General features: G+C 56.9%; 1 long non-coding RNA gene across 1 annotated transcript; it reads left to right on the top strand.

The window, feature by feature from the left end:
- Positions 1 to 7,480: 7,480 nt before the first annotated feature.
- LOC125614583 lies at positions 7,481 to 10,568 on the top strand. Its single transcript, XR_007345158.1, has 3 exons — positions 7,481 to 7,578; positions 10,041 to 10,048; positions 10,525 to 10,568. It is a non-coding gene; the product is annotated as an uncharacterized LOC125614583 (long non-coding RNA).
- Positions 10,569 to 23,228: the final 12,660 nt, after the last annotated feature.

Genomic DNA, 23,228 nt, shown 5'->3' with positions numbered 1-23,228 from the left:
ATAATTCCTGCAATTTAACAACATTTTTTTCTATTAGCCCAGACTCATTAACATAGTAGAAACATTCCTCTCTGAGGAACAGGCATGTACCCCCTTTTTCTGCAGTGGCGCGAAAAGTTCCCTCCCGTGTGAACTCTCCCGCCGGTGCCAATTTCAAATCTCGCTGACGGGGAAACTTAGCCCCAATGAGAACTAATTCCTCGGCTCCGGAACTGATATCTGAAAGAACTTGCCGATAAACGGGTTGCCTGCCATTTATCTAAACCCTACCGTCTCCCCCTTAGTTCTATATAAGCACACTGCTTTTTGCAATAAAATTGGAATTCTCCCAGCGAAGTGTCTTTGCGTGGGGAATTCTTTCACTTTCCCTGTCCCTTGGTTTCAGGCCTCTTTTTCTGGCACCCTCCTGTGCCTCCCCTCTTATCTCCTTATGCTGTGGTATCCTGGCAGTGCCCTGAACCTCCGCTCCCCCTACTTCTCCCTAGTGTATGCTGCTCAAATGGGTTCTAGCAGCCCAACCCCCCACACACACACTTCCATACACCAGATATCCCCTTCTCCACTACCTACCCTTCTCCACTTGGCTTTCCTGAACCTCAGAACCCTACTGCCACCCCCCTGTACAGCCCCACCCTTCTCTGCCCTTTTCTGGTCTGAGCGCTCCTGTTGGTCCCTAGCCTGGGCTCCTTTCTGGTCTTTTCCTCTGGTCTTTCATGCTGTACGCTCTTTCATCCCTCCTGTTGTCCGTGTCCCTACTGGTCCCCTTTTCAAGATTCCTTTCCCAGGATGCTCACCACATCCAGGGGACTGGAATTGGTCATTTGGCCCTGTGGGCTCCCTTTGGGAAAACATTGCTATGCCCCTTGACTGGGATTTTTGACTCTCTCTGCCTAGGTCCTGCTCCTTGATATTGACATCCAGCAGTGAACCTGGACCTTGAGTCCACCTCTTCCTGTGCCACCCACTACCCTTGCTCCCCTTTCTGCCCTCCCGAGCCCTGTGTATTTTCATAGGATTCAGGACCGGGTCCTGTCACTTGGCTCCCCATTCTTGGGCCTGGATCCTTGCTGGAGCCCCCCTTGCCCTTCCTGAGGAACTTGCCCCTGTTCCTTGATTTCAGGCCTCTTGTTGGCCCCCTTCCTGTTCCTCCCCTCTGTTCCCCTTGTACTGTGGTATTTTGTCATTTCTAGGAACCTGCCCTCCCCCTTCTTCTCCCTAGCTTGGTCTCCTCCAAAGGGTTACTGGCTCCCCACCAACACCCCCCTCCAATCCCGGACCAAAGATATCCCTTACATTGCCATTTTTTTGGTCTTGGTCTCTATCTGAGTATCTACTCACCTTGGGCAGATGAGTGGAATTGGCGGGCCTCTGGGCCCTGAAGAATCTCTATGGGCAACACAGCTCTGTCCCTCGCCAAGCCCCCCTTTGCTGTCCAAACTTGACAACTGACAGTGGACTTGGGCCTAGTGATGGCCTTGCCCTGAGTGATCCCCTCCCTTCCCTCTCCTGCCCTCTAAAATTGCAAGCTGCCCCTAAGCCAACCCAGCCCTTCATAACCCTTACTCTTTGCCCTACAATCCCCAGGCCTGACTGCCAGCCTGAGCTTCATACTGCATTACTTGGGTTGTGTTGCTTTCTCTGGTGTCTCTTCCTCTCGTGTCTAACCTGGCACCCCTTGATTTGGCCCCTAAGCTTGCTTCGCTCTGTGCCCTTTGTGCAGCCCTCTGTCTCCTCATAATGGCTTCAATTCTACCCCTCATTCACCTACAGCTTTTTCCTGGAGAAGGGGCTTCCTGCTCTTTGGGTCCCTAATAACTTTTGTTGGGGTCAGTTCCTTACCTGGGTTCCTTGATTGTGTCCTGACTCTTGTACTTCTCTGCAACCACTGTGACCCCTCATTGTGCCCTCACAATGCACTCCTTCTGACCCCTATCTCTTGCTGGCCCTTTGGCTTAGTCCCTGGCCCTTGATACTCATCTGAGCCAGTGCGCCTTATGGGAAACAGAAATCTTACCCTTGACTGGGCTGTTTTCTCTCCCTTGGCCCTTGGGGCAGCACCAGGAAACCTGACACTTGGCAGTGGTGCTAGGCCTCGAGCCTGCTTCCACCCTGCTGCACCCTCTGCATTCCTTCCCCAGCCCTGTCCACTTTCATGAGCACCTGCCACAGTCTGGCTGCAGCAAAATAACTGGGGGGTGCTGAGCAACTCTTGTAGATTGATACAGCAGGAGTGGGAGCCGTTTATTGTAGGACAGGAGGGGTATATATATGTTCCACACAGCTTATCTTAATTAACATAAACTAGATACACCAGTCAATCAATAAGGAATCTCCACACTTAATGGCTCCCTGGAGTTACTTCACAAACCACTCCCTCTGGCAAAATGCCAGGCACCATCCTGACTTGTTTGCAGATTCTAACAAGCACCTTTCCTCAGTGCTTGCCCTTGGCTCTCCATTCCCTGGACTGGCTCCTCTCTTGAGCCTCTGGGAGTCCTTATTGCCCTGTGCTTCCCTGGGCTTGAACTTTGGGCCATGCTGGGGCCATTTCTCTGCTCTCCTTGTCTTCCCTGAATCTCACAACCATAGTGCAGCCCCTGCCTGCCCAGCCTCACCCTTCCCTGCTCTCCCCTAGCTTGGGCCCTGCTCTAGATCCCTAGCCTTGTCTCTTTCTGCGGTCCTGATCTGTACCCCACAAACCTCCTTCTTCCAGCACTTCACTCTGTGCCCTCCTTTGGCTCTCCTGTTGTCCTTGTTCCTGCTGGGCTCCTTTTCCAGATCCCTTTCCCAGGATGCTGACCTGAGCCAAGGTATGGAACAGGGATGTTTGGCTCTGTGGTCTTCCTTTGAGAAAAGGTAGCATTTCCCCTTTCCTTGGGGCTTTGGACTCCTTCAGCCTGGGCCCTGCTCCTCAATCCTGAAACCCTGCAGTGAATATGGGCCAGGAACCATCCTCTCACTGTGCCACACATTCCCCTTACTCTCCTTTCTCCACATATACCACCACATCCAGGAACGAGGGGACTCACCCTTTCAGATGGAAAGCCACTCCCACCTTGGTTTCAGGGGAGCTCCTATAGCCCAGCAGCCAGGGTAGAGAGACTCTATGCAGGAGTCCCCTCCCACATGGGTTTTGGGGGAGCTCCTATACTCCTGCAGCCAGGGTAGAGGGCACTCACCGTAGAGGCAGGAAACCCATCCCACCTGGGTTTGGGGGGAACTCCAAACAGCCACAGCCAAGGTAGAGGTGACTCGCCTCTCCAGGTGGGAGACACCACCCACCTTGGTTATTGGGGGAGCTCATACCACCACAGCCAGGGTAAAGGGGATTCATACCTCCAGTCCGTTCTACCCTGGCTAACTTGGTATACAAGCTCCCTACAACACCCAGGTAGGAGGAGTCTCCTCCTGGAAGGGCAAGTACCCTCTACACTGGCTAGGGCTGTATAGAGCCCCCCCACCAGACACCTAGGTGGGAGGGGTCTTCCGCCTGGAGGAGTGATTCACATCTACCATGGCTGTTGTGATACAAGAGCTCTCCCTGAATCCCTGGAGGGACGCATCTTCTACCTGGAGGGGTGAGACTTCTCTACCGTGGCTAAAGTGGTATACAAGCTCCCAGCGAGACCCAGGTGGGAGGGGTTTCCTGTCTGGATGGGCAAGTCCCCACTACCCTAGCTGCAGTGGTATAAGAGCTACCCAACCCTGACACCCTGATGGGAGGAGTCTCTAGCCTGGGTTGAGTTCCCTCTACCCTGGCTGTGGAGGTATACTAGCCCCCTTCAACACCCTGGTGGGAGGAATCTCCAGCTTGGAGGGGCGAGTCCCTGTACCCTAGCTGCAGCTGTACAAGAGCTCCATTTAACACCCAGGTTGGATGGATCTCCTGCCTGGAATGGCATGTACCCTATACCCTGGCCTTGATGGTATAGGATCTCCCAACTGACACCTGGTGAGAGGGGATCCCACCTGGAGTGGCAAGTCCTTTCTACCCTTGCTGAGGCGGTATACAAGCTCCCCATGACAACTAGGTGGGAGGGGTCTCTGACTGGAGGAGTGAGTCCCTGGTACCCTGGCTGCTGCGGTTTAGGAGCTTTCCCTGACACCTAGGTGGAAGAGATCTCCCATCTTGAGGGTCAAGTCATCTTGACCTTGGCTGAGGTGGTATACAAGCTCCCTGCTACACCCAGGTGGGAGGGGTCTCCCACCTGGAAGGGCGAGTCCACTCTATTTTGGCTTCAGCAGTGTAAGAGCTCCCCCCAGACACCCAAGTGGAAGGGGTTTTCCACCAGTGGGGCGAGTCTACTCTACCCTGGCTGCTGTGATATATTACACCCCCCATACCCAGGTGGGAGGTGACTCTTGCCTGGAGGGGTGAGCACATTTACCATGGTTGCTGAGGTATAAGAGCTTCACCCAACACTCAGGCAGGAGGGGTCTCCCGCTTGGAGTGGTGATTCCACTCTAACCTGCCTGCAGTGGTATATGAGCTGCCTCTGACACCCAGTTGGGAGGGGTGTCCCGCCTAGAGGTGCGAGTCGCCTCTACTCTGGATGTGGGGGTGGATGAGCTACATTCATACACCCAAGTTGGAGGGGTCTCCCTCATGGAGGGGCGAGTCCCTTCTACCCTGGCTTGGGCTGGATAGAAGCCTCCCCAACCTACAACTAGGTGGGAGAGGTCTCTCGCTTGGAGTGGTGAATTCACTCTACCCTGGCTGTGGTGGTAAAGGAGCTCCCCTGACACTCCAGTGGGAGGGATGTCCCAGCTTGGGGGGAGTGTCACCTCTACTCTGGCTGCTGCTGTGTACAGGATCTCCAAGATACCCAGGTGGGACGGGACTTTCGCTTGAAGGGGCAAGTCACCTATACCCTGGCTAATGCAGTATGCAAGCCCACCCCACTCATGTTAGAGGGGTTTCACGCTGGAGTCAGGAGTCCCCTCTACTCTGGCTGGTGCTCTATAAGAGCTCCAGGAACACCCAGGTTTTAGGGGTCTCCCACCTAAAAAGGTGAAACCGTCTACCCTGGCTGTGGCAGTATAGAGCTCCCCCTGAGAAGTAGGTGGGTGGGGTCTCCCTCCTGCAGGGGCGGGTCCCCTGTACCCTGACTGCGGAGTTATTTGAGCTCCCTCCAACACCCAGGTGGGATGCGTCACTCGAATGGAAGGGCGAGTCTCCTCTTCCTTGGCTGAGGAGGTATAGGAGCTCTGCCGGAAACCCAGGTGTGAGGTGTCTCCTGCCTGTAGGGGCGAGTCCCCACTCTCCTGTCTGTAGCAGTATATGAGCTCTCCCTGATACCCAGGTGGGAGAAGTCGCCTGATTGGAGGGGTGATTCTCCTCAACTCTGGCTGTGACAATATACAAGCTCACCTGTACACCCAGGTGGGTGGTGTCTCCTTCCTGTAGTGGCGAGTCAACTCATCCCTGCCTGAAGTGGCATATGAGCTCCCCTGACAACCAGGAGTGAGGGGTCTCCTGCCTAGTGGGGCAAGTCCCCACTTTCCTGGCTGCAATGGTACAGGAGCCCCCCCTTCAATACCCAAATGGGAGGGTCTCATGCCTAGAGGGGCAACTCCCCTCCACCCTGGCAGAATACAAGCTCCTCCAAAACACAATTGGGAGGCCTCTCCCAACTGGAGGTGCAAGTTCCCTCTAACCTGGCTTGAGAGGAATACAAGCTCCCCTCAACACCCAAGTGGAATGGATCTCCCACTTGGAGGGGCGAGTCCCCTCTACTTTGACTGGTGCCATATAAGAGTTCCCAGGACAACAAGGTGGGAGGGGTCTCCCATGTGCAGGGGTGAGTCTCCTCTACCATGGCTGTGGCAGTATATGAGTTGCCCCCCCATACCCAGATGAGAGGGGTCTCCCGCCTGAAGGGGCGAGTCCCTTCTATCCTGGCTTCAGCGGGATACGATCTCCCCCTGACGCCCAGGTGAAAGTGTTCTCCTGCTTGGAGGGGCCAGTCCCTGCTACCCGGCTGCAGTTGTATAGGAGCCCCCCCCCCAACACACACACACACACACACACACACACAGGTGGGAGGGGTCTCCCTCCCGGACAAGTGGGTCCCCTATACCCAGGCTAAGGCCGAATACAAGCTCCCTGACACCAATGTGGGAGGGGTCTCTCGCCTGGAGGAGCAAGTCCCCTCTACCCTGGCTGCAGACACCCTAGTGGAAAGGGTCTTTTGTCCATTGTTGGGAGTCCGCTGGACCCTAGATGCAGCAGTATAGGAGCTCCTCCTAACACCCAGGTTGAAGGGTTCTCCCACCTGGAGGGGCGAGTCTCCTCTATGCTGGCTGCGGTGGTAATTGAGCTCTCCCAACACCCAGGTCAGAGGGGTGTCCTGCCTGGAGGGGTGAGTCCCCTTTATCCTTGCTGCAGCAGAATATATGGTCCCCCAGACACCAATATGTGAGAGCTCCCCAGCCTAGAGAGGCAAGTTCCTTTTAACTTGGCTAAGATGGTATGCATGCTCTCTGCGACGCCCAGGTGGGAGGGGTCTCCTGCATGGAGGGGCGAGTCCCCATTATCCTGGCTGCAGCAGTATAAAAGACCCCCCCTGACACCCAGGTGCGAGGGGTCTCCCACCTGTCAGGGCGAGTCCCCTCTGCCCTGGCTGCTGTGCCATATGAGCTCCCCCTGACACCTAGTGGGAGGGGTCTCCTGCCTGGTGGGGCAAGTAAACTCTACCCTAGTTTTGATGGTATTAGAGCTCCTCCCAACAACCAAGTGGAGGCATCTGCTGCCTGGAGGAGTGATTCCCCTCTACCTTGGCTAAGGTTGTATATAAGCTCCCCACAACACCCAGGTGGGAAGGTGTCCTGCCTAGATGGGCGAGTCTCCACTATCCTGGCTGCAGCAGTATAGGTGCTCCCCCAACAACCAGGATAGAGGGTTCTTTTGACTGGAGGGGTGAGTCCCCTCTACCCTGGCTGCAGCAGTATTGGAGCTTACCCTGACACCCAGGTGAGAGACAGGCGAGTCCCCTCTACTTTGGCTGGTGCCTTATAATGTGGGAGGAGTCTTCAGCCTGCAGGGGCGACATCTCTACCCTGGCTGTGGCAGTATAGGATCTCCCCCACACACCCTGGTGGGAGAGGTCTCCTGCCTGTAGTGGCGATTCCACTCTATCCTGGCTGAAAATGTATAGGAGCTCCCCCGAACCCAAGTGGGAGGGGTCTTTCCCCTGGAGAGGTGAATCCCTCCTACCCTGGCTGGTGCGGTATATGAGACCCCACCTCAGGATACCCAGGTCAGAGGGGTCTCCTGCCTAGAGGTTGGAGTCCCCTCTACCCTGGCTGTGGTGGTACACCAGTTTTCTCATATTCCCAGGTGGGAGGGGTCTGTCACATGGATGTTTGACTCGCCTCTACCATGGCTGCTGGGGTACATGAGCTCCCTTGATACCCAGGTGGGAGGTGTCCTTTGCCTAGAGGGTCGTGTCCCCTCTACCATGGCTCAAGCTGTACATATGCTCCAAAAGACACCCACATGGGAGGGGTCTTCCCACTGGAGGAGCGAGTCCACTCTACCCTGGCAGCAGCAGTATAGGAGCTCCTCCTGACACCCAGGTGGGTGGGGTCTCCCACCTAGAGTCGTGAGTCATTTCTTTGGCAGTGTTTAAGCTCCCCCAGACACCCAGGTGTGAGGAGCATGGAGGGGAGAGTACCCTTTATTCTGGCTGAGGTGGATTAGGAGCTCCTCGGGACACCCAGGTTATAGGCGTCTCTTGACTGGAAGGGCGAGTCCCTTATTCTCTGTCTGCTGCAGTATTCGAGTTCCTCCAGACACACAAGTTGGAGGGTTCTCCCCCCTGGAGGGGCGAGTTACCTCTCCCTGGCTCCAGCTATAAGAGCCCCCCCCTCATCACCCATGTAGGAAGGGTCCTCCACCTTGAGTGATGATTCACCTCTTCACTGGCTGAGGAGGTGTATGAGCTATCATGAAAGCCAGGTGGCAGGGTTCTCCTGCCTGGAGTGGCAAGTCCCCTCTATTCTGGCTGCTGTGATATATGATATACCCCCATACCAAGATGGAAGGGGTCTCCCACCTGAAGGGGTGAATCACCTCTACCCTGGCTGCAGTAGTATACTAGCTTTCCCTGACACCCAGGTTGGATGGGGCTCTCGCCTGGAGAGTCCCCTCTACCCTGGCTGCTTTGGTAAAGGATCTCCCCATGACACCCAGTTGGGACGGTATCCGGCCCGGAGACGGGAGTCCCCTCTAACCTGGCTGCAGTGGTATAGGAGATCCCCCCTACACCCAGGTGGGAGTGGTCTCCCACCTGGAGCAAACAGTCCCCTCTACCCTGGCTGTGGCAGAATACAAGCTCTCCCAGACACCCAGGTGGGACGGGTCTCCCGCATGGAGCGGCAAGTCCCCACTACCCTGGCTCCAGCGGTATAAGAGCTGTACCCCAACACTCAGGTGGGAGGATCTCCCACCTGAAGGGGTGAGTCCCCTCAACCCTGGCTGTGAGGGTATAAGAGCTCCCTCTTACCTATAGGAGGGAGGGGTCTCCCGCTGATGGTTGAGTTGCTCTACCCCAAGTGCAGCTGTATAGGAAACCCACCTGGCCAGATACCCATGTGGGATGGGTCTTCCGCCTGGAGGGGCAAGTCCCCTCTATACTGGCTAAGGTGGTATAGGAGTTTCCCCCATTCCAAGGTGGGAGGTGTCTCTCATCTGTGGTGCAAGTCGTCTCAGTCATCTCTAACCTGGCTGCTGGGGTATATGAGCTTCACCTGACCCCTGGCTGGGAGGGGTATCCTGCCTGGATGGGCGAGTCCCCTCCACTTTCTCTTTCCATATAAGAGCTCCCTCCCAGTACACACATGTAGGAGTGGTTTCTGCCTGGAGGGGCATGTAGTCTCTACCCTGCTTTGGCAGTTTAGGAGCTCCCCCCCACACACACACAGGTGGGAGGGGTCTCCTGCCTCTAGGGGTGAGTCCCCTCCTCCCTGGCTGCTGCAGTAATCAAGCTCCCCCAGACACCCAGGTGAGAGGGCTCTCCTGATTGAAGGGGCGAGTCCCCTCTACACTGGCTGCAGATGTATAGGAGTTCACCCAGATACCCAGGTCACCCCTTGGAAGGGCAAGTGTTCTCTACCCTTGCTGCAGTGGTAGAGGAACTCCCCATGACACGCAGATGGGAGGGGTCTCCCACCTAGACATGGGAGTCTCCTCTAACCTGGCTGCTTTGGCATAGGAACTCCCCTGACACCCCATTGAAAGGAGTCTCCTGCCAGGAGGATAGAGTCTTCTCTACCTTGCTGCAGCGGTATAGGAGCTCTTCAGGACACCCAGGTGGAAGGGGTCAACATCCAGGAGGGGGGATTCGACTCTCCCCTGGCTGCTGCCATATAGGAGCTCCTCCAACACCCAGGTGAGAGGGGTCTCCCGCCTGAAGGGGAAATTACCTCTACCATGGCTACTGTGGTATAAGATATCTCCCTTATACCCCGGTTGGAGGGGTCTCCTGCCTGGAGAGGTGAGTACCCAATGCCCTGGCTGCAGGGGTATACAAGCTCCACCCCCCACACCCAGGTATGAGGGGTCTTCCCCCTGGAGGTGGTAGTCCGCTTTACCACAACTGCAGAGATATAGGAGCTGCCCCCTCACACACCGAGGTGGAAGGGTCTCCAACTAGTAAGTGCGAGTCCCCTCAACCCTAGCTGCAGGGGTATAAGAGCCCCTTCCAAAACTCAGGAGGGAGGGGTCTGGCGCCTGGATGGGAAAGTCGCTGCTACCCCAGGTGCAGCTATATATGGACACCCCCCCTCGCCAGACATCCCTGTGGGAAGGGTCTTCAGCCTGGAGAGGCGAGTCCCCTCTACCCTGGCTAAGGCGGTATAGGAGTTACACCCATTCCCAGGTGGGAGGGGACTTCCACCTGGAGGGTAAATTGCATTCTACCCTGGCTGCAGCGGTATAACAGCTCCACCTGACACTCAGGTTGGAGGGCTTTCCCGCCTAGAAGTTTGACTCCCTCTACCCTGGCTGAGGGGGTGTACCAGCTTTCACAGGCACCCAGGTGGGAGGGTCTCCTGCTTGGAGGGGTGAGTCCCCTCCATTCTGGCTGCTGTGTTATATGAGCTCCCCCTCCAGATGGGAGCGTTTTCCCGCCTGAAGGGGCAAGTCCCCTCTATTTTGGCTGCAGTGATATATTAGCTTTCCCTGACACCCAGGTTGGATGGGTCTCTCCCCTGAAGAGGCGAGTCCCCTCTACCCTGGCTGCAGTGGTATAGGAGCTCCCCCCTACACCCAGGTGGGAGGGGTCTCACGCCTGGAGGTGCAAGTCTCCTCTACCCTGGCTAAGGCACTATACAAGCGCCCCCTGACACACAGGTGGGAGTGGTCTTCCACATGAACAGACGAGACCCTGCTACCCTGGCTAAGATGGTAGACAAGCTCTCTGCGACACCCAGGTGGGAGGGGTCTCCTGCCTTGAGGGACCATTCTCCACTAACCTGGCTACAGTGGTATATGAGCACCCACACCCACACCCTGGTGGTCAGGGTCTCCTGCCTGGAGGGGCGAGTACCCTCTACCCTGGCTGGGACAGTATATTAGCTCCCCTGATTCCCAGGTGGAAGGGGTCTCCCACCTGGAGCGCGGAGTTTCCTCTACCTATCCTGTGGAGGTATAGGAGCACCCCTGAACACCCAGGTGGAAGGAGACTCTATCCTGGAGGGGCGAGTCCCCTCTACCCTCGCTATGTCGGTATAAGAGCTCCCCCTGACACCCAGGTGGGATGTGTACCCCGCCTCAAGTAGCGAATCCCCTCTACCCTGGCTGTGGCAGTACAAGAGCTCCCCATGTCACCCAGGTAGGAAGGGTCTCTCACCTAGAGCAGCGAATCCCCTCTACCCTTGCTGTGGAGGTGTACAATCTTCCTCAGACTCCCAGGTGGGAGGGGTCTCCCACCTGGAGTGATAAGTCACCTCTAAATTGGCTGGTGCCATATAAGAGCTCCCAGGACACCCATGTGGGAGGTGTCTCCTGACTGAAGGGGCGAGTCCCCTCTACCCTGGCTGGGAGGTTTAGGAGCTCCTCAGACAACATGGTGGAAGGGGTCTCACGCCTGGAGTGGCACATCCCCTTTTCTCTGGCTTTGGCGGTATAAGAGCTCCCCCTGACACCTAGATGGGATGGGTATCCTGCCTGTACTAGTGAATTCCCTCTACCTGGACTGTGGCAGGATAATAGTTCCCCCTGACACCCTGGTAGGAAGGGTCTCCCGCCTAGAGCAGGCAATCCGCTCTACCCTATCTGTGCATGTATAAAAGCTTCCCCATACACCCAGGAGGGGCGACTCCCATCTACGTTGGCTTTGGTGGTATACAAGCTATACAAGACCCCAGCACCCATTTGGGAGGGGTCTCCCACTGGAGGGGCGAATCCTCTCTACTTTGGCTGGTGCCATATAAAAGCTCCCAGGACACCCACGTGGGAGGCCTCTCCCAACTGGAGGAGCGAGTCCCCTCTACCCTGGCTGGGAGCAATAGGGGCTCCCCCAATCACCAGGTGGGAGGGGTTTCCTGACTGGAGGATCAGTGGGAGGGGTTTCCTGACTGGAGGATCAAGTCCCCTCTAAACTGGCTGCAGTGATATAGGAGTACCCTTGACACCCAGGTGGGAGCGGACTCTCTCTTGGAGGTGTGAGTCCCTGCTAAACTGACTGCGTGGTATAAAAGCGCCCCAAGACACCCAGGTGGGAGGGGTCTCCAGCCTCGCGGGGCGCGTGCCCTCTACCCTGGCTGTGGTGGTATATGAGCTCCCCTTGACACTCAGGTTGGAGGGGTCTTCACCTGGAGAGACAAGTCCTCTCTAACCTGGCTGCAGGAAACCTGCAGCTCCAGGTTTCCCACTTGGAGGCGCAAGTCCCCTCTACCCTTGTTGGGGCGGTGTACTAGCTTCCCCAACACCCAGTTGAGAGGCATCTCCTGCCTGGAGGGACGAGTCCCCTCTACCCTGCTGGTGGAGTTATATGAGTTCACCCAGATACCCAGGTGAAAGGTGTCTCCCGCCTGGAAGGGCAAGTACCTATTACCCTGGCTGCAGCTCTATAGGAGCCATCCTTACAATCCCAGGTGGGAGTGGTCTCTTGCCTGGAGGGGCGAGTCCCTGCTACTCTGGCTGCAAGTAGATATGACCTTCCCCTGACACCCAAGTGAAAGGGGTATCCTGCCTGGAGGGGCGAGTCCCTGCTACCCTGGCTGCAGTTGTACAGGAGCCCAAACCTCAAAGGGCACCCAGGTGGAAGGGATCTCATGCCTGTAGGGGTGAGTCCCCTGTACACAGGCTGAGGCAGAATACAAGCTAGACTGGACACCAAGGTGGGAGGGGTCTCTCGCCTGCAGGAGCCAGTTTACTCCACCCAGGATGCAGAGGTATAAGGCCTCCCACAGACAACCATGTCTTTTTTATGCACCCAGGTCCAGGTTCTAGAACTTGGCTCTCCATTACTGTGTGCAGTTCCTTGCTTGAGCCCCTGGCTTCCCTTCTCAAGGACCCTGTCCCTGTCCCTTGGTTTCAGGCCCCTTTTGCCAGCTTCCTCCTGTGCCTCCCCTCTGTTCCCCTCATGCTGTGGTATCCTGGCACTGCCCAGAGCCTCTGCTACCTCTGATTTGCTCTATCCTAGGCTCCTCAAATGGGTCCCACAGCCCACCGACCCCTCAACTTCCGCATGCCAGGTATCCTCTCATAGTACCCCCTTTTGCCCCTCATTGATCCAGGACCCTCTATGAATATCTACTCCCCTGGGGCAGAAGAGCTGATTTGGCTGGTCTCTGCACCCTGAATGCTCCCTATGGGAAACACAGCCATGCCAGTCACCTGAGTCCCCTTCACCGCCTATACCTTGAGGCCTGCCAGTTCACATGGGACTTGCTCCAACCCAGCACTGAACAATCTCCTCCCTTCCCTCCCCTGCTCTCTGTCCTTGCATGCTGCTCTACCCCAACACAGTGCTCCCTAACGCTGACCCTTTGTGCACCAGTCTCCAGGCCTGGGTGCTCACCTAGGCCCCTGACCATGATCCTCATGTCCCTTGACAGCATGGAGTCTCCTCCTATTGGGTTTGACTTGTGGGTCCCTTACTTGGGCCCCTATCAGGCTCACCTAGGTGCCCCTTTCGCTTCCTTATGTCTCCTGGCCTCACACAGCCCCTACCTCTCTTCCCATTGTGCTTTTTTCTGGCACTTGCAGGTCTCCTGCTCCTTGGGTCTCTCATCACAATCGGTTGCGTAGGTCCATTGCCTGGGGCCCTGTCTTAGGTCATGGTTCTAACCCTACAGTGCACCCACCATGACCCCCCACCATGCCCTTTTATCCTTCTCCTCCTGGCCCCCTTCCCTTGTCTGGCCTCCCTTGCCAGGTCCCTGGCCCTGGATTCAAATATGAGCCAGGACACCTTATGAGAAACAGAGCTCTGCTCCTTGCCTGGGATCGTTGCTTTCCCTAGGTGCTGGTCCTCCACCAGGAACCCTGACACCTGGAGGTGGCCCTGGGCCTGGAGCCTGACTACCCCCTTCTGGATACTCAGCCTACCCTACTTGTCCAGTGTCCTGAGCCCTTTCCCAAGCCCTGGCCCTTGGCTCTCTGTTCCCAGGCCTGGCTCCTCGCTTGAGCCTTAGTGGCCATTCTTGCTCACTGCTTTTCTGGGCATTGTCTGAGGACCCTTTGCTGGGGCTGCTTCCCTGTTCCCCTTGGCTTTCCTGTATCTCAGTACGCTAGGGCAGCCCTGCCTTCCTGGCCCAGTGTTCCCTTCTCTTTCCTGGCTTAGGCCCTCCTATAGGTCCCTTCCTGGGATCCTTGCTGGGGTCATTACACCCAGCCCACCCACACCTGTCCTCTGGCACTTCACACTGTGCCCTCCTTTGACGCTTCTGTCCTTTTTGTCCCTGCTATGCCCATTTTCCTGATGCCCTTCCCAGTATGCTTACCGGGGCGAATAGACTTGGCCTGGCCTCTGGGTCCTGGAGGCTCCCTATGGGTAAATGTAGCCTTGTCCCTTGCCTGGGCACTTTGGCCACCCTCAGCCCGGACACTGCTCCTGACCTCTGACACCCTGCAGTGAACCCAGGCCTTGAGCCCTGCTCCCCCTGTGCCAGCCGCTTTTTCCCCTCCCGCCCCTCTCTATCCACATTTCTTTTCATTCACCCAGGCTCAGGTGCTAGCACTTGGCTCTCCATTACTGAGCCTGGCTCCTTGCTTGAGCCCCTGGCCACTCTTCTCGAGGACCCTGTCCCTGTCCCTTGGTTTCAGGCTCCTTTTGCCACTCTCACCTGTTCTTCCCCTCTGTTCCCCTCATGCAGTGGTATCATGGCACTGCCCAGAGCCTCTGCTACTCCTGCTTTTCTCTAGCCTAGGCTCCTCAAATTTGTCCTGTAGACCACCAACCCCCCCCCAACCTCTGCATGCCAGGTAACTCTCAGAGTACATTCTTTTGTCTCTCATTATTCCAGGTCCCTCTCTAAGGATATACTCATCTAGGGCAGAAGAGCGAATTTGGCTGGTCTCTGCACCCTGAATGCTTCCTCTGGGAAACAGCCCTGCCAGTCACCTGAGTCCCTTTCACCACCTGTACCTTGAGGTCTGCCAGTTCACATGGGATTTGCTCCAACCCAGCCCTGATTGATCTCCTGCCTTCCTTCCCCTGTTCTCTGGCCTTACATGCTGCTCTACCCGAACCCAGCCCTCCCTAACCCTGACATTTTGTGCTCCAGTCTCTGGGCCTGGTTGCTCCTCTAGCACCCTGACCATGTTCCTCATGTCCCTTGACATAGCCTCGAGTATCCTCATGTTGGGTATGATCTGAGAGCCGCTTTTTTGGACTACCAGTGGGCACACATATGTGCTCCTTGTTCTTCCCTCTGTCTCCTGGTCCTCATGCAGCCACGATGTCCCTTCCCATTGTGCTTTTTCCTGGCCCTTGCAGGTCTCCTGCTCCTTGGGTCGCTCATCACAATTGGATGGGTGGATCCGTTGCTTGGGGGCATGTCTTGGGTCATGGCTCTTGCTCTACAGTGCACCCACCATGACCCCCCACCATGCCTTTTCATCCCCCTCCTCCTGGCCCCCTTCCCTTTTCTGGCCTTCCTTGCCAGGTCTCTAGCCCTGGATTCAAATATGAGCCAGGGCACTTTATGCAAAACAGAGTTCTGCCCCTGGCCTGGGCCCCTTGCTCTCCCTGGGTGTTTGGTCTTCCACCAGGAACCTTGACACCTGGAGGTGGCCCTGGGCCTGGAGCCTTACTACCCTCTGCTGGATATTCTGCTTTCCCTCCCAAATCTTGTCCAGTGTCCTGAGCCACTGCCCAAGCCCTGGCTCTTGGATCTCTCTTCCCAGGCCTGGCTCCTAGCTTGAGCCTCTGGTGGCCCTTCTTGTTCAATGCTTTTCTATACCTCTACAGACAAGGTAGAGGAATCTTGCCCCTCCAGGTGGGAGACCGCTCCCACCTGAGTGTGTGGGGGGATATATTAAACTGCCACAGCCAGGATAGAGGGGACTCACATCTCCATGCTGGGACACCTCCTACCTGGGTTTCACGGGGAGCTCTTATGCCACTGCAGCCAGGGTAGAGGGGACACTCCTCTCCAGGTGTGAGACCCCTTTCACCTGGGTTTCCATGGGAGCTCCTATACAACTGCACTCAGTGTAGAAAGGTCTCTACCCACCAGGCGGGAGACTCCTCAAACTGGTTGTCATGGGATCTCCTAAACTGCAGCAGCCAGGGTAGAGGGGACTCGCCCCTCCTGGCAAGAGACCCCTCCCACGTGGGTGTCAGAGGTGGCTATTATACACCTGCAGCCAAAGTAGAGGGGACTCGCAACTCCATGGGGGAGACACCTTCCATATGGGTGTGGGAGGTGGAGCTTAAATACCATTGCATCCAGGTTACTGGGGACTTGCATCTCCAGGCAGGAGACTCCTCCCAACTGGGTTTCATGGGGAACTTGTATACCACCTTAACCAGGGTAGTGCGGACTTGCCTGTCCATGTGGAATACCACTCCCACCTGTGTGCAAGGGGGTGCTTGCATAGCGCCTTAGCCAGGGTAGAGAAGACTTGCCCCTCCAGGCATGAGACTTCTCCCACCTGGGTGTAGGGTTGGAGCTCGTATACCACTGCAGGCAGGATACAGAGGACTCGCCCCTACAGGCTACAGACCTATCCAACCTGGGTGGCAGGAAAAGCTAGTATACCAATGCAACCAGCATAGAGGGGACTAGCCCCTTCAGGCTAAAGACCCTTCTCACAGGGATGTCTGGTGAGGTGGGGGGGGGGGTTCATATACAGCTGAAGCTGGGGTAGCAGCGACTCCTGCATCCAGGCATGAAATATCTCCCTCCTCAGGGTATAAAAGGTCTCATATTCCCCTGCAGCCAGGGTTGAGGGGATTCGCCCCTACAGGCAGGAGACCCTCCCACTTTGGTGTGTGTGGAAGGCAGCTCCTATATCTCTGCAGTTAAGGTATAGTCGACTTGCCTCTCCAGGGGGAAGATCTCTCTTTCCTGGTTGTGAGGGGTGGACCTCATATACCCCTGCAGCCACGGTATTGGGTACTCACCCCTCCAGGCAGAAGATCCCTCCCACCTGGGTATAACGGGGAGCTCATACTACAGCAGCCATGGTAGAGGGTACTTTCCCCTTAATGTGGGAGAGCCCTCTCATCTGGGTGTCGTGGGGAGTTCATATATGGCAGCAGCCAGAAAAGAGTGGACTCCTCCCTCCAGGCTGCTGACCCTTCCTACCTGCATGTCAGGCGAGCTCTTATACTGCTTCAGGCAGTGCAGAGGGAATTCTACCCTCCAGACAGGAGACCACTTCCACCTGGAGGTCCTGGGGAGCTCCTATACCGCTGCAGCAAGATAGAGAGGACTCTAGCCTCCTGGAAGGAGACTCCGCCCAATGGGGTTTCAGGGGAGATCCTATACTGAAGCAGCCAGGGTAGAGGGGACTCCCATGTATAGGCGGGAGACCCCTCCTCTCTGCATGTCACAGGGAGTTCCCCTACTGCTGCAGCAAGGGTATATTGGACTTGCCCTTCCAAGGGGAGCCCCCTGCCACCTGGGTATCAAGGTGAGCTCCTATACCTCCACAGCCAGGGTAGAGGGGGCTTGCTCCTTCATTTGGGAGACCCCTCCCACCTGGGTGTCCAGGGAAGCTTGAATACTACAGCAGCCAGGGTAGAGGGGAATCGCCCCTAGAGGCGGGAGACCCCTCCCACCTGGATGTGTGGGGGGATCTCCTATACTGCCACAGCAGGGTAGAGGAAACAGGACCCTCCAGGCTGAAGCCCCTTCCTCCTGGTTGTACTGGGAGCACTTATATGGCAAGAGTTTAAGTAGAGTGGACTCGCCCATCCAGGCGGGAAACTCCTCCCACCTTGGTGTCAAGGGGAGCTCATATACCCCTGCAGCCAGGTTACAGGCGAACTGCACAGCAGGGGAGAGATATCTCCCACCTAGGAATGGGGAAACTCCTATACCGCCTTAGCCAGTGTAGAGGGGACTTGCCTCTCCAGGCAGAACACCCCTCTCACATGGGTGTCAGGTGGAGCTCATATACCCCAGCAGCCAGGGTAGAGGTGACTCGCACCACCAGGCGACAGACACCTTCTACGTGATAATGGGGGTAACTCCTATATCGCCTTAGCCAAGGTAGAGAGGCCTCACCACTTCAGATGGGAGACCCCTTCCATCTGGTTATGGGGGGATCTCGTATATCACAGCAGCAAAAATAGAGGGAACTCGCCCCTCCAGACAAGAGAACACTCCCACCTGGGTTTCCAGTGTAGCTGGTAACCCCTTCAGCCAGTATAGAGGGGAATCATTGCTCCAGGTGAAGGACCCTTCCCACTTGGGTGTTGGGGAGCTCCTATATGGCTGCGGTCAGGGAGAGGTGACTCGCTCCTTCAGGGGAGAGACCCCTCCCACCTCTGTGTCTGGAGGAACTGGAATACTGCAGCCAACAAGGAATAGGGGACTCACCCTTCCAGTCAAGAGTTCCTTCTAACCTGGGTTTCAGGAGGAGCTCCTATATCACCTCAGAAAGAATAGCTGGTAATCACCCCTCCATTCTGGAGGCCCCTCCAACCTGGGTGTCTGGGGGAGTTCATATACTGACAAAGCCAGGGTAGAGGAGACTTATCACACTAGGTGGGAGACCCTCCCACCTGGGTGTCTGGGGGAGCTCCTATACTGCTGCTGCTGGGAGAGATTGGACTTGCACCTCCAGTGGGAAGAACCCTCTCATGGGGGTGTCTTTTGGAGCTTATATACAGCTTGAGCCATGATAGAGGGGACACTACCCTCCAGGCATGGGACACCTCCCACCTGCGTGTCAAGGGAGCTCATATACCGCAGCAGCCATGGTAGAGGTGAGTCAAACATCCAGGCAGGAGACCCCTCCCACCTGGTGTCCTGCGGTGGGGGCTCCTATACCGCTTCAGCCAGGGTAGCAGGGATTCAGCCCTCCAAGGGAGAGACACCTCCAACCTGGGTTCAGGGGGTCTCCTATACCTTTTCAGCCAAGATAGAGGGGAATCGCCCTACAGGCGGGAGACCCCTTCCACCAGGGTGTTGTGGGAAGCTCCTATACTACCAGAGCCAGGGTAGAGGGGTTCACCACTTCAGGCGTGAGACACCTCCCACATAGGTGTCCAGGGAGCTTTTATAGTCCCCCAGCCAAAGTAGAGGGGCCTCCCCCCGCCAGGTGGGAGAGCGCTCCCACCTGGGTGTCAGGGGGAGATTTTATACCACCACAGCCAGGGTAGAGGGGACTTGCCCCTCCATGTGGGAGACTCCTCCCACCTGGGTGTCCTGGGGAGCTCCTGTACAGCTGCAGCCACCATAGAGGGGACATGCCTGTCCAGGAGGGATACCCCTCCCAGCTCGGTGTGGGGAGAAGCTTGAATTTGGCCAAACTAGGGCAGAAGAGACTCGCACCTCCAGTCAAGATACCCCACCCACCTGGGTGTCAGAGGGAGCTCATATACCGCAGCAGCCAGGGGAGAGCTGATTTGCCCCTCTAGGCGGGAGATCCCTCCCACATGGGTGTCCTAGGGAGCTCATATATGCCATAGCCAGGGTAGAGGGGACTCGCCCCTCCAGTTGGGAAACCCCTCCCACCTGGGTGTCCGCTGGGAGCATGTACACCACTGCACCCAAAGTAGAGCAGACTTGCCCCTCCAGGCCAGAGACCCTTCCCACCTGGGTGTCAGGGGGAGCTATTATACTGACAAAGCCATGGTAGAAGGGACTCACCCATCCAAGTGGGAGACCCCTTCCACCTGGGTGTCCTGGAGAGCTTCTATATTTCTGAAGCCAGGGTACTGGGGACTCACACTTCCAGGTGAAAGACCCCTCCCACCTGAGTGTCAGGGGGAGTTCTTATATGGCTAAAGCCAGGGTAGAGGGGACTATCCCCTCTAGGCACATACCCTCCCACCTGGGAATAAGGGGAGCTCCTTTACAGCTGCAGCCAAGGTAGAAGTTTCTCACCCCTCCCATCAAGACACCCACTTGGGTGTCGGGGGAGTTCCTATAACCCTCAGCCAGGGTAGAGAGGACTCACAAGTCTAGGTGGGAGACCCCTCCCACCAGAGTGTCAGAGTGGGTTTGTATACCACATCCACCAGGGTAGCAGGGACTCTCCCTTCCAGAGGAGAGACCCTTCCCCTCCTGGGTGTCTGGGGGAGCTCATTCACCACCACATCCAGGGTATAGGGGACTCCCACCATGGAAAGCAGGAGACCCTTCTCACCTGCGTGGCAGGGGAAGCTTGTATACTGCTGTAGCCAGGGTAGAGCATACTCCCTGCACCAGGTGGAAGACCCCTTTCACATGGGTGTCATGTGGAGCTCACATACCTCTGAAGCCATGGTAGAGGGAAATTGCCTCTCCAGGTGGGGGACCCATCCCACCTGGGAGTCATGGGAGCTCATATACCCCAGCAGCCATGATTTGCCTCTCCAAGCAGGAGACCCCACCCACCTGTGTGTGTGTGGGGGGTCCTATACTGCTGCAGCCAGGGTAGCAGGGACTCGCCCCTCCATCGGAGAGACCCGTCCCACCTGGGTGTCGGGGGAGCTCCTGAACCTTCACAGCCAGGGTAGAGGGGACTTGCCCCTCCAGTCAGGAGACCCCTCCCACCTGGTTGACAAGGGGAGCTCCAATATCACCGCAGCCAGGGTAGAGGAAACTTGCCCCTATAGGCGGGAGATCCTTCCCATCAGGGTGTGTGGGGAAGGTCCTATACTGCGACATCCAGGGTAGAGGTGTTTGCCCTGCAGGCAGAAGACCCCTCCCAACTAGGTGTCCAGGGAGCCCTTAGAGGGCACCATGGAAAGTAGAGGGGACTAGTCCTTTCAGGCGGAAGACCCCTCCTACCTGGGTATCAGGGGAATCTCCAGTACTGCTGCAGCCAGGATAGAGGGGACTCTCCCCTCCAGTCAAAAGGACCCTCTAACCTGGGTGTAGAGGAAGCTCCTACACCGGGCAGCCAGGCCAGAGGGGTCGCGTCCATGCAGGCGAAAGACTCCTTGCACCTGTACATTGGGGTGGGGCAAGTTTTTAAACAGCCTTACCCAGGGTAGAGGAGACTTTCCCCTCCATGCAGGAGACCCCTCCCACTTGGATGTCTGGGAGATCTTGTATACAGCTGCAGCCAGGGTAGAAGGGATTTGTTGCTCCAGGCCGGAGACTCCTCTCTCCTGGGTATCAGGGGAGCTTGTATCCTGACACAGCCAGGGGAGAGGGGATTCGCCCCTCCAGGTGGGAGACCACTCCCACTTGGGGGTCGGGGGAAGCTTAAATACTTCCAGAGCCAGGATAGAGGGTACTTGTCCTTCCAGTCAAAATACCCCTCTATCCTGGGTGTATGGGGGAGGTTCTATACTGCCTCAGTCAGAATAGAGGGGACACACCCCTCCATGCGAGAGACCCCTTCCAACTATGTGTCTGGGGGAGCTCATACACAGCCACAGCCAGGTTAGAGGGGACTCACCACTGATGGGAGGAGACCCCTCCCACCTAAGTGTCAGGGGAAGCTTTAATACTGCTGCAGCCAGGGTAGAGAATACTTGCCCCTCCAGGAGGAAGACCCCTTTCATATGGGTGTCAGGTGGAGCTATCATACCCCTTCAGCCACGGTAGAGGGGATTCCTTGGGAGCTCATATACCGCCATAGCCAGGGTAGAGGGGACTTGCCACTCCAGTTGGGAAACCCCTCCCACCTGGGTGTCCACTGGGAGTGTGTACACCACTGCAGCCAAAATAGAGCAGACTTGCCCCTCCAGTTGGGAGACCCCTCCCACCAGGGTGTCGGGGGGAGTTCGTATACCACCACAGTCAGGGCAGAGGTTTTCACCCCTGCAGGAGGGGACCCCTCCCAACTGGGTGGTCAGGGAGCTTTGATAGGGCTCCCGCCAAAGTAAAGGGGCTCGCCATCCCAGGTGGTAGACCACTCCAACCTGGGATTCTGGGGGAGCTTGTATACCACCTTAGCCATTATAGAAGGGACTTGCCCCTCCATAAGGGAGACCCCTATTACCTGGGGGTTTGTGGGAGCTTGTATACTGCCACAGCCAGTGTACAAGGACTCTTAACACCAGGCTGCAGCACCGTCCACTGGGTTGTTGGTGGAGCTCATATACTGCTGCAGCCAGGGGAGAGGGGACTTGCACCTCCAGGCAGGAGACTCCTCCCAAGTGGGTGTCAGGGGAAGCTCCAATACTGCTCTGGACAGGGTAGAGGGGACTCGCCCTTCTAGTCAAGAGACCCCTCTAACCTGGGTGTGGGGGGAGCACCTATACTGCCGCAGCCAGGGTAGTAGACACCTTCCCACCTGGATGTTGTGGGGAGCTAATATACAACCTTAGCCAGGGTATAGGGGAATCGCCCCTCCAGGCGGCAGACGCTTTCTACCTGATTATGGGGGGAGCTCTAATACCACCAAAACTCCGGTAGAGGGTACTTTCCACACCAGGCGGAAGACCCCTCTCACCAGGTGTCAGGGGGAGCTCACATAGGGCAGTAGCCATGGTAGAGGGGACTCGCCTCGTGGGGTGGGAGACCTCTCCCACCTGGGAGCTTGAGGGGGCTCCTACACCCGCATAGCTAGGGGAGAGGGGACTCTCCCCTCCAGGCGGGAGACCCCTCGCACCTAGGTGTGTGTGTGTGGGGGGGGACTCGTATACCGCTGCAGCCAGGATACTGGGGATTCGACCTCCATGCAGGAGACTCCTCCCACCTGGGTGTCACAGGGAGCATGTATACCACCTTAGCCAGGTTAGAAGGGACTTGCCCCTCTAGGCTGGGGACTCCTCCCATATTGATGTCTTGGGGAGCATGTATTCTCATGCAGCAATTGTAGAGGGGACTCGCCCCTCCAGGCAGGAGACCCCTCTCTCCTGGGTGTTAGGGGAGCTCAATTACCACTGTAGCCAGGGTAGAGGAGACTCACCCCTCCAGGCTGGAGACCCCTTCCACTTGGGTGTCAGGGGCAGCTCCTATACCGCTGCATCCAGAGTAGAGCAGACTCCCCACACCAGGCGAAAGATCCCTCTCACCAGGGTGTTGGGGGAGCTCAATTACCGCTATAGCCATGGTAGAGGAGATTCTCCCCTCCAGGCGGGAGACTCCTCTCACCAGGGTGTCGGGGGAACACTTATACCTCTGCAGCCAGGGTAGAGGGGACTTGCTCCTCCAGGCAAGAGACCCCTCCCACATTGGTGTCAGGGCGAGCTTGTATTTCGCCTTAGCCAGGGTATAGGGGCCTCACCCCTCCAGGCAGGAGACCCCTACCACCTGGCGTGTGAGTACTGAGGCTCCTATACAACTGCAGCAGGGTAGCAGGGACTGGCCCCACTAGGCCGGAGAACACTTTCACCTGGGTGTTGGGGGAAGCTCATATTCCGCTGCAGCCAGGATACAGGGGACTTGCCCCTACAGACTGGAGACCCATCCCATCTGGGTTTTGGAGGCAGCTCGTATACTGCCACATCCAGGGTAGAGGGGACTCACCCCTGCATGCATGCGACCCCCCCCCCCCCAGTTTTCCTTGGACTCTTATAAAGCACCAGCCAAAGTAGAGGGCATTCGACCCTCCAAGCAGGAGACCCATTTCACATGGGTGTCAGGGGAAGCTTGTATTCCTCTCAAGCCAGGGTAGGGGGAAATTGCACCTCCAGTAGGGAGACCCCTCCCACCTGAAT

Source organism: Marmota marmota, unplaced genomic scaffold (assembly GCF_001458135.2).
Source record: "Marmota marmota marmota unplaced genomic scaffold, marMar, whole genome shotgun sequence".
Taxonomy (NCBI): Eukaryota; Metazoa; Chordata; class Mammalia; order Rodentia; family Sciuridae; genus Marmota; species Marmota marmota.
The sequence above is the reverse complement of the archived record's forward strand: the minus strand, read 5'-3'. Positions and strand labels throughout refer to the sequence as shown.